Here is a 12397-nt window from a genome sequence, read left to right on the forward strand (position 1 = left end):
CATTCCGATGGCGCCGACTAGATAGTAGTGAGGGTTCCGGCAGCGGAGGTCGAGAAAGAAGAATAAATATAATTTTTATAAATATTGTGTAAAAAAATGGAAATTTTAGATGTACACAATCTTATACTTATCTAAATGCATAGTCATTCTTGTCTATCTTTTTAAAAATAAATTATAGATATGAAATGATACAACTACTATATTTTTTCAACCTCTTTATGGTTCACCATTCGAAATCTAAGCCTTTTTTTCAATTTCATTCTTCTTTCAATTATTTTTTAATATCAAAACTTGTGAGAATCTACCCATATGCCTCATTCCTTTTTATCATTTTATTTATTTATTTTGGTATTAAAATGAATAAATGAGGAAAAGAAAAAGAAAAAACGAAATCGAAGAAGATAGTTAGGGTTTAAGTGAGCGAAATTAAAAAGTTTAAGAAAATAATAGTTTCATCATTTCGCATTTATAATACTCATGCATTTCATGTTGTTTATTTTAGTATGGACAAAGTTGAGCATGTAATGGGTGGTACTAATCTCAACCCTAACCCAAAATAAGGTGGAAGTAAGGTGGTGTATCAAATGTATTTAGAATCGGACTGAATATTGAACCAAAAAAGTTATCGGTTCATGGTTCATTGGTTGGATTGGTGGTCGAATTGACATCATAAATATATATTTTATATTTTATTAAAATTTAAAATGATTTTAGAATATTTAAAATATATAATTAAACATTAAATATTATTTATTCAATTTTATATAAATGTATTAATGGTTTAAATTTATTAAACAAAATATATACAATATTTAAATATGAAAATATATTCAAAATGGTAAAAAAAAAAAAGTTGTATTTAAATATGAAAACAAATTGAAAATGAAAAAAAATATGTGATTTATATATATGTTATTTTTTGAAATAGCCTATGTAGTTATTTTCTTTTAAATATTAATACAAACAAATATGCACCATAATGGAGTAGTGATGCGATTATGAGCTTGTGATCCATGGTTTAAACCCTCTTGTTGCTTCCTATAGGAACAAAGTTGATTTTTGCTTTTAAATCCCTTTACCTTATCCCACATTGGAAATAAGAGGAAAAATAAAGTGCTTTATAAACCTCTTTCTAACTAACTTAATGATTCGTGCCCACTTGGTGTATCAGCTGATTCATGTCCAGCTGGTGTTCCTTGATTGAGGAAGTAATCAACAAAATTTATAACCTATTACACCATGAACTAGGGTAGCAAAGACAAAACTACTATAGCATAGTGGCTCTAGGATCGTTCACTGGGATGAGTTTTCATTTTGCAAATGATATTAATTCAAAGCTAAATTGGTGCCTTTTCATTTCAAGGTTAGCTTTAAAAGAAAACATAAACTTGAGTTAGAAAATGTTTGGTTTTAAACTAACCACAAATAGTAACTGATTTTACTTACAAAAAAATGTTTCTTGGAGTTTTAGATCATTAGGCTCAGATTCCTCATACAAAAAGGGAGTTCCGGTCACTTGTTTCTTTTCCTCGCATTAGAGAATTAACATATAGTTAATTCTCTAACCGATGTTGTACAGATGCTTCCCATTAATGAGTTCAAACACTAAATCCCTCTCACTGATGCATCTTGCAATGACTCATGCCTCTCACCTAGCATTTGCCATTCAAGGTGATCTTTAACCTTGGATTACCCGTCAAAAGCTCGCAAGAGATAACTAATGGATGTCTCCTTGGAGTCCAAAAGCTTACCAAGTGTTGGCTATTCTAGAAAATCCTACCTTCAAGTCACCTCCCAAGGGCTCGCAAGAGATAAACTAGTGAATCTCCATGGACGGAGATCATTTGCCTTACCAAGTGTTGGCCCAAGTGACTTCAAGGCGTTTTAAGTTAATTAAAAAGATAAAAACCATTAACGGGTCACACTTTCTCTTCATTAAAAACTAAAACAACAAAACTTCTAAATTATGCATGTGGAAACTTACTCGGCTTTCCTCACTCCAAGAGACGAAAAGCCTAGCCTCTCATCCTCTGAGGAAAAATCCTCAGAGTTTGGTTAGTTAGAAATAAAAAGAACGAGAAAACAAAAATATATATGAAAAGCAGAGCAAGTGCTCTGTAAAATATATTCCTTACTATTACCAAAGGTTGTCGTCCTCCTCTCCTCGAGAACAGGCTCCCGAGAGCTATATATAAAGAAAATTACAAAACAAAATATCTGAGGTTATTCACCCCTTTTCCAAACTTAATAACTAAGGAATCCTATAATTGGTGGGTTACAAGGAGAAAATGGTGATCTAGACATCAAAAATTTGAAGCAAAATATTCAAAAGTGTCGATCGCAAATATCAGGAAACTTCAGGAGAAATTCCACAGCACTGTGCAAAATGGCTGCGAAATCATTTCGCAGTAAAAGGGTGATTTCGCAGCCGTGCAAAATTCTTCCTTCAGCTTGGAGTGATTGGCTTCCAATGGCTGTAACCCCTTCATTTCAACTCCGAATCGCACACCGTTTGAAGGATTGTTGACTTCTTGAGCTTCTAAATGACATATAACATGCATAAATTGGACTCCAGGAAGTGCTCCAAAAGTGGCTAACATGACTGTCATCAAGAATGCTTCATGATAGATTTCTCTTTGCTTTCCCTCCTTGCATTCCGGATTTGCTTATGGCAAAGGACTTCAAAGCTTCGGTTCTTCATGTTTATGAGCTTTCTATTGCTTTGCCATGGATTCCAAAAAACTTTCCTCAATCTTGGATTGCTTTGGTGATAAAAAAGCTATCAAAACACCAAAACTTAACACAATTTGATTAGAATTGATTGCAAGGGTCCTTAACATGCCAATTGAGTTAAAAGGTAATAACTACTACTCAAAAGTGTTTAAAAGAGTTAATTACAAGCTATCAAATAGCACTTTTTGAGTAATAATCACTTAAGCCAAGTGGTTGTTGGTCCTTGTGACATTGTACATGGGTAAGGGGCCCATTTTGCAAGATGGGAAAAAAAAAAGGGTAGGCAATTAATGTTGGGTAGTGAGGGAGTGGCCCACGTAGTTCAGATCGGTCGATCCAATTGATAACCGACCCAGGAGGAACTGGACCGAAAAGGTCATTGGTCAGATCGATCGATCCGGTCCGATTTTTAAAACACTGGGTGCATCCTTCATTATATGAGATATTTTATCTATTACACTCTTATAAACATTAGCAATACTTTCTTTATACATTAATTTTACTTTCTTAAACATGAGTGTGTTTGAATTTAATAACACTCATGCATTTTATATACATATTTTTTTTGTTATAGTTGATGGTGAGCATGTAAAGAGCGGGACTAATCCCAATCCCAACTCAAAGTAGGGTGATATATCTTTCATTATATATCATACATCCTATAAACATCAATGATACTTTTTAAATAATGGTAACTCATTTGTGAGGGTTAGACACATAGTGTTTAATTGTTGTAATAATCATGCATTTCATATTATTTATTTATAACGGTCAACGTTGAACTCGTAATGGGCAGTACTAGGACTATGCAACTTTTGAGGTGCATAATCGAGGGTCCATAGGTCACAATTTAAGTTATGCACTGTTTTGAGGTGTATCAACTAAGTGCTTTAGGAAGGTGCTCAATTTTTGCCTAACACACTTAAAAGGTACATAATTTCATATTATAAATTTTTTTACTACTGATAAAATTAAGAGAAATTAATAAAAAATATTAAATACACTTTTAATGAAAAACTATATTTTATTTTTCATTTTATATAAATGAAAATTTTAAAATTTTAACCAATCAAAAGGCAAGAACCATGGTCAAGTATTTATTTTACATATAAAAAATAAATAAATATTTTAACCAAACAAAAAGTCAAAACAACAGTTAAGCAAAAATCATAAGTAAAGAGTTAAAACCATGATCATTGGTTTTGATTTTCACATAATTTTTTTTTAAAAATAATATAATAAAAATATTTTTATTTTATCCATATATGACAACATTTATAAAATAAATAAATAACTATTTTATTTAAAATGAATATAAAAAATTTTGTCTTGAACTTCTAAATTAAAATCTTATATCTCAAGTATTTGTGTTTATATTAAGTTTATTTTCGATTAATTAATTATTATTTTTTACTTAAAATGTTTATAAATAATTTAAATCAATAAATATAAAGAAAAAAAGGAAAAGGAAAATAAAATGGAATTAAAAGATTTTATGGAAGAACGTGTAGTCAATATATTACAAAAAAACAAGACAAAAAAAAAGTGAGACTTGACTTAAAGGAAATGCGAAGAAGGACAAGGGAAAAAAAAAGTTGATGCATGCCTGCATCATTTTCTAAAATAATGCATGTTTGCATGGGTCTCCCTTCATGTATATTTCAAATTCGTCTTATTGCATTGACTCATGATGAGTCTAAAAAATACATAGATCTGTAAACAAAAACGAAATCAACTTTTTTTAGTATGGAAAGCGTGTAAGAAATTATTGTTGGCTATTGAAATTTGATTAATCTTCTTTCTTTTTGACTTTGGCTATGAAAAGGGACGAGGAATGGGTTGAGCATCTTCCAAGTCGGTTCATGCCATAGACAAAGCGAGTGTCCACCTAAATTGTCCTCTAGATAGCGACCCATTACATAATATTTTACATGACCTTGCCCAACTTCCCAAAAAATCTCACCTTGAGGTGACCAAGACAATGACACCATGCAAAAGGGTGATTTTTTTTTTTTTTTTTTTTGCCCCTTTGGCAAGTCATTGATTCCTTGGTATATTCAAGTGAATATTAAAGATTCAAATTGTTGTAAATAATTTAAAATAAAATTAATACATTTAAAAAAAATAAAAAGTGATATAAAAAACTCTTCCCTTAATTATGGTTACATTCCTCCATGTTAAATTCTCATTTCTTTATGGTTATGTATTATTTTTTTGGTACTTTAATTCACCTATCAATACTTTGATCATATGAATGAAAGGTGTAGATTTAAAGTTTTGGATCATAATTATTTGGTAGTATGACATTTTTTATATACAAAATTAACATATTTAAGTAGATATAATCCAGAAATTTTGGCCTTATTTGATAATTGTTATCGAAGATAGTTTTGAAAATAATTTTTGAAAAAACTATTTTGTAATGTTTTGTAAAACAAATATAGAACTTGAAATATTTTTAACTTATTTTTTATTTTTTTAAAATAACATTTATATGATATTATTTGTAATTATTCTCTATGTTTTTATAATTATTTTTAAAACAACCATTAAAAAATAAGTGAAAGCAATTAAAAAATATCTTTTAAAAAAACACATGTTTTGTTTTTAAGATTTCTTTTTTAGTTATTTTTTGGTTGTGAAGCGTGTTTTCCTTTTGAATAACATACAATTGTTTTCGAAAACGGTTCCTTTGATTTGATTTCATAAAGGGTCTTTTTTGTAATTTTCAATTTAAGGGAACAAAAATAAAGAATGATATATTTTAAAAATATATTTTTGTATACTTGGAGCAAATTTAAAGTAATGGAGTTGGAATATTCTATTTCAATTTTTTTTGCATTGCTTGAAAAAGGGGAAGGCTCAATTAATACTATATTATATATTTTTGATATTGTGTCTCATGAATAAAAACTGATAAGGTAAGTCAATTTATAAATTTACCAAATTTAAACAAGAAATTAATAATTGCATAACATAAAGAAAAACTCATTTTAATCTCTATTACCAAACAAGCCCTAGGATATTCAAGATTTATTTTTAAATACAATGCACTTGTTTTACTTAAAAGAAATATTCCTTTCTAAAGTGGAAAAAAAAATCAAATTTAAATGGTCATGGTTCTATAAACATGGAAAGAAAAATAAATCAATGGCATATTTAACAAGAGAGAAAAATAAAATTTATACAAAATCAATTTTAAATGGCTTATATAAGTGTTAGTATATTTATAAAAAATAAAATTTAAAATTTACTTTTTTACATTTGAGTTTATAAATAAAATCTTATTATTAAAAATATTAATTTTTTTAAACACTTAGGTATGTTTGGTAACTGTTTTTTAAAAATAGTTCTATGATTTTTGTAGAAAAAAAATATGTTTGAAAACTTGAAATGTTTTTAATTTATTTTTAATATTTTTAAATATGTTTTAAAAATAATTTTTATATATACAGATTTAATTTTAATTATTATACATATTGGTATAATTATTTTTTAAAATAATTTAAAAAAACAACTAAAAAATGTTCTTTAAAACACCTTGTTTTCTATTATTAAGAAGAGAAACAAAAAATAGTTTTTGATTACCAAAGACCCACAATCTCACATAAACAATATATCAAAGGATAGTGTATATAGCATCCCATAAACACTTCCCACATATTAATCAATCTATGAATATCATATATCATTATTCCATATTGTTCTTGTAATGCAACCACATCATGAACCATTTCCTCAATATTGAACCATGGACTCATACCAATATATGTTCAAATATCATTGCAACATTTCAATACAATAAACTGAGATGTAGTGCCACATTAATACATTTCATGAAATCATAGAAATGACATGAAATTTCAATAAATGATTCAATAAAAGAAACCAAGATACACCATGGAATGGCATAAAATTCCATACCTTACATCGACTTCCCCTTTGTGATTCTTCTATTTAGGCGATCTTTACCTATTACAAGGAACTAACATGAAACAACATAATTTAGGTTTCCTAACCATGAAAATTTATACAATTAAAACTTATGACATTTTCCTTTCTTACTGATTTTAACAACTTATTGTTGCTAATTTTAATTCTTATATTCTTTAATCTACATGCCCACAGGTTTTCAAATCAAGTTTAAAATGAATTAAATAATATTTACAATGCATATTAAGATTCCCTAATTAATTACCAAACACTAATTGTTTTGATTTTCCTTAAGCCTAATCCATTAGCAAGTCCCAAGTGTTCAAATAAACTTAATTAATCACATGCTTTACTAATCTATTTTTCAATGAAATTCTAAAATATCTACAATTTATAAATGTGATTCACCATCTTCATAGCATAAACCTCCACAAAGGGATAGGGGGAGTTCACAACTCAGTAGGAAAGTTTATAACCATCCTATGCATATCCTTAAAAAAAACCTTAAATTAAACATATAATAGCATTCATGATAAACAATTTATAACCATTAACAAATATGCAATAATGTCAAACATGTATGCATGTTGTTGATGGTTTTATCTTTGCTTTTCCTCATGCATAATACACAACATAATGCGGCAGCACATACTGCTTTTCGAGCAGCTGGAGGTAGCAAAAGCTATGTGGGCTTTTATCTCCCACCACCTAGGCAGCAACGAAGAGTTGCGTACGAAGCTAGAGCGAGTAGAGGCTGATCTGGTCGTTGCTTATAAGGTCGTTGCGGATGGAGTTGAGGCCCTGAAGCTGGTTGAGGGGGAGAAGGAGGTGGTCCGTGTTGAGGCGGACCAACTAAAGGAGAAGGGAGATGCTATGGAGGCCAAGTTCAAAGGGGTGGAGTAGGAGAACTCCCAATTGAGAAGGGAGGTGGAGGAGCTCTGAGCCGAATTCGCGACTCAGAAGAAAAAGATGGAGGAGTTACAAGTAGGCTTCGCCGCCCAGAAAAAGGAGTTGGAGGCCAAGTTTGTCGCTCAGAAGAAGGAGCTAGAAGCGGAGTATCAAAAGCAGGTGGGCAAAATGTATTTTTTGGGTTACCGCTGCTGCATGAAGAAAAACAGCATTATGCATGATATTTCCTCCCTCCCTTCTGATGACGAGGATGAAATACTTGGAGGTCTTTTGGCTTGCTCTTCCACCCATCTTCCTTTGGCTTGCTCCAACCTTTTCTTTAATGCGGATAGTAAGGTTTTGTTCGTTGCCTCTACTTGCCCATTGCTTTGGGGTACCGTGGCGTGGAGTATAAGTTCTTGATTTTGAGTTCTGAATAAAAAGTTTGGAAGGTAATACTGTCAAACTGCAGTCCGTTGTCAGCTATGATTTCTTGAGGGATCCCAAATCGGTAGATGATGTTCTTCCAAATGAACTTCGTGATGTCTTTGTCTTTGATGTTAGCATACGCTTCCGCCTCTACCCATTTGCTGAAATAGTCAGTGGCAATGAGTAGAAATTTCTTTTGAGCACCCGCGGTAGGCAAAGGTCCTACTATGTCCATCCCCCACTATGCAAATGGCCAGGGGCTTGTTATCGGGTTCAACATCTCGGATGGCATATGTGGGATGGGCGTGTACCTTTGGCACTTGTCATGTTTCTTGACATAAGCTTCCGCGTTCCGCTTCATAGTGGGCCAGTAGTACCCTTGCGAGTGGGTGCGATGTGATAAAGATCATCCTCTTGAGTGGTTGCCGCATACTCCTTCATGTAACTTTGTTAGCATGTACTAGGCTTCCGAATGGTCTAAGCATCTAAGGTACGATCCTCTAAAAGATCGCTTGTAAAGGCAATCCCCAATCAGGGTGAAGCGGGCAGTTTGCACCTGGATCCTATGTGCATGCTTGGATTCCTCAGACAGGGTACCTATTCGGAGGTACTTCTTTATAACACTTGTCCATTCCTAGCTTTCTTCGATAGCGCTGTAGACGGGCAATCCCACGATGGAGGGAGTGGCCTGGACATGTATGAGCAGCAATATGGCTTCTCTCATGGGAAGTGAAGCAACTATTCCTACCAAAGCGTCAGCCGATATGTTGTCTGCCCAGGGGATTTTCTTGATAACCCATTCGTCCAGTTGTTTCAGGGAGTCCCGCACTTTCATCAGGTATTGGGACATGCGTTCATTTTTGGCTTCGTATTTTTTTTGTATATGCTCCATGATAAGCTGAGAATCACTGTAGATCTTGAGTTTAGAGGCGGAAAGTGCGAAAGTGAGGTCTAATCCGAATAGAATGACTTCGAATTCGACTTCATTGTTTGATGTAGGGAATCCGAGCCATATGGGTTGCTTCAATTGTTCACCAGTCGGAGATTTTAGAAGGAGGCCCACTTCGGATCCTAACGACCGGGAGGCCCCATCGACCTACAAGGTCCACCATCCCACATTGCCTGATTCCACACCTGTGGCAGGCTGCCGAGGAACTTCAGCTATGAAGTCAGCCATGACTTGTCCTTTCATGGATAGCTTGGGCTGGAATTTGATCCCGTACTCACTTAATTCTATGGCCCATTTGAGCATTCTTCCCAATAGGTTTGGTTTATGCAAGTACTTCGGAGAGGCTGGTTGGTGAGTATGATTACTGGATGAGCTTGGAAGTATGGGCGGAGCTTCTGAGCAACGCTTCGCAAAGCTAAGACCGTCTGCTCCACTTTTGAGTACCTGGTCTCTGCATTGACCATCACCCTACTGCTGAAGTAAACAAGTCTTTGCTCTTTGTACGATAGGCAACAAAACAATACAACACTGACCGCCCAGTCAGATACTACTAAGTACATGTACAACCATTCGCCGGGTTGAGGGCTACTCAGAATGGGTGGTTGTGTAAGGTAATGCTTGATTTCCTCGAATGCTTTCTGGCAGTTGTTTGTCCATCCTATTGCATCGACTTCCCTCAGCATCAGGAAGAAGGGTCGCAGCTTGTCTGTGAATCGGGCTATGAAGTGCCCTAGTGCAACGAGCTTGCCGGTGAGGCACCGTGATTCGTCCCCAATTGGTGTACCATTTGATTCAGTCCTCAAATGGGAGTTATCAACAAAATTTATAAACCTAATTCACCATACACTAGGGTAGCATGGCTAGCATAGTATAGTGGTTCTAGGATCGTCCATAGGGATGAGTTTTCATATTACAAGTGATATTAGGTAAAATACTGAATGATGCTTTTTCTTTTATGAGTTAGCTTTAAAAGAAAACATAATTTTGGTTCAAAAGGTTTGGTTTTAAGTTAGCTAAAAATAGTAACTGAGATTAATTACAAAGAAAAGGTTTCTTGGAGTTTTAGGTCACTAGGTTCAGGTTCCTTAGACAAAAGGGAGAGATTCCGAATCTTTTCCTTGCGTTGGGGATAATAACATAAAGAATGATTATCTCCTGAACCGGTGTGTATTTAGGAACCAAGATTTGATCCCACTGGTCCATGAAAAACTGTAGTTGCTTCCCATTAATGGTTTCAAACACTAAAGACCTCTCACTGTGAATCATCTTTCAATGGCTTGTACATGATAACTACTAGACATCCATGGATTCCATGGAGCCCGAAAAGCTTACCAAGTATTGGCCATTCAAAGTGATCTTAACCTTGGATTACCCTTCAAAGGCTCGTAAGAGATAACTAATGGATCTCCAGGGAGTCCGAAAAGCTTTAGTAGAGTCTATATCACTTGGCATGTCATTTTTTATGAGACTATATTTCCCTTTCACTGTGTTTCTCTTCCTTCATCTATATCATCATCTAAATCATCATCTAAGTCTTCCTTCGAATCGGTTCTCACTACTACTATTCTATCAGTGTCCTACCATATCTTTCATTAGAGGCCATTCCTTCTCCCTATATGGTTGCTTTTCCTAGTCTTACTATTCATCCCCTGGAATTGCCACATACTCTAGCCTATTCGACTTCATCAATATATATGTCCTATACCTTTTATAAATCCAATTCCTTTTGCTGACCCACCAATCACAACTCCTAGCTCTAGTATTCCACACATAAACCAACATACAATGATAACTCGTTCCAAGGTAGGTATATTCAAGATAAAATTATTTCTTGCTCCAAAGCCTATTGAACCTCATACCTTCAATAAGGCGATTAAGGATTCGAACTGGTAGCTTGTGCTGGAGGTTGAATATAAAGCTTTTATGAAAAACAAAACTTAACATCCTATCTTGTGTCCTTCATATGGCAATGTCACAAAATGTAAATGGGTATATAAACTTAAATACAAGCTTGATAAGAGTTGATCAATATAAAGCTCATTTTGTTGTAAATGGGTTAAACCAAACTCATGGCATTGATTTTTTTGAAACATGTAGCCTTGTCATCAAATCTTCAACCATTCAGATAGTTCTTACAGCTACCTTTTCTTCTTAGTTGTCGATTCGACAACTTGATGTTCAAAATGTTTTTCCAAATGGTGACCTTTAAGAGAAGGTGGTCATAAGCTAACCTCCTAAGTTTGTTAGCCCATAATTTCCTTTTCATGTCTGCTACTTAAATAAAGAATTCTCACACCTAGTTTACTAAGCTTAGCACATTAGTTTTAGAATTGGGTTTTTAGTGTTCTTACGTAGATAGTTCTATTTTTCTTCATCATATTGCCTTTGATATTTTACTTCTATTAATCCACATTGATGATATTGGTCACATGCAACAACTCTTCTAAGGTTTTCTTGTTTATTACTTATCTCGAAACCTATTTTGCTAATACACTACATTTAAACTAGCCAAAATAGAGCTATGACATGTTTACTCACACACAAATGCTTGATTCCAAACTGACTCATGTACTTGGAGCATTAAGGATGTCCTTATCTCAATATGATGGTGATCCTCTCTATTAGGACAATGAGTCTTGTTTGTATGTTGGTAATTTTGTTCCAAGTTATTTTTTACCTTATAAATCTTTTTGGATAGCGACATACTCTCCATTGAAGATCAAGGATTGTTGTTCATCCAACAGAGAAGTCACAAGTGTTGGGAACCCTGGATTACTTTAGGGTTTTTTATCCAAGTTATTTTCTGCCATAGAAGTATTTTGGATAATGACTTATTTTCCATTGAAGATCAAGGATTGTTGTTCACCAAATCGGGAAGTCACAAGTGTTGGGAACCCCGGATTACTCCGTTCTCATGCCCTAGATCTCATAGGGTACATGCATCTATCCCTATGCATCTCTAAATCAATCGCAATGGAAACATATGACTATAAAGACCATTATTAACTATAGATCTAGAGATATAATATTAATACCTTTGATCCGGATGCTCCCAAATCAAAATCCATTCAATGAGGAAGAAGCCTAAAGAGTTCGGAAGTCTCTTACACCCAAGATCTTCTTCCCGATGACTCGAACCACGATCTTGGCACTCTAAAGTGTGAGCAATGGAAGGGAAGAAACTTTGGCTCTCTCTCTCTTTCTAGAGGTGGAAGATGACTAACTGAAATTCATTAGGAAACCCTAACCCATAAGGAGGTATTTATAAGGTCGCTCACTAGGCTTAAGTGATTTGAGCCCGTCAAGACTTGGGACACTTAATCTAGCCCAAAATAGGTCCTAATTGATTAATTAACCACATAGGGTCATCTAATTAATCAATCAGCCCAATCTAAAGACCTTGTCCAGTATCTTTTGTGCAACCATGTGCAATTACCAAAATGCCTTTTTGCACAAGAATGAACC

This window comes from Vitis vinifera, chromosome 16 (assembly GCF_030704535.1).
Source record: "Vitis vinifera cultivar Pinot Noir 40024 chromosome 16, ASM3070453v1".
In the NCBI taxonomy this organism is placed as follows: Eukaryota; Viridiplantae; Streptophyta; class Magnoliopsida; order Vitales; family Vitaceae; genus Vitis; species Vitis vinifera.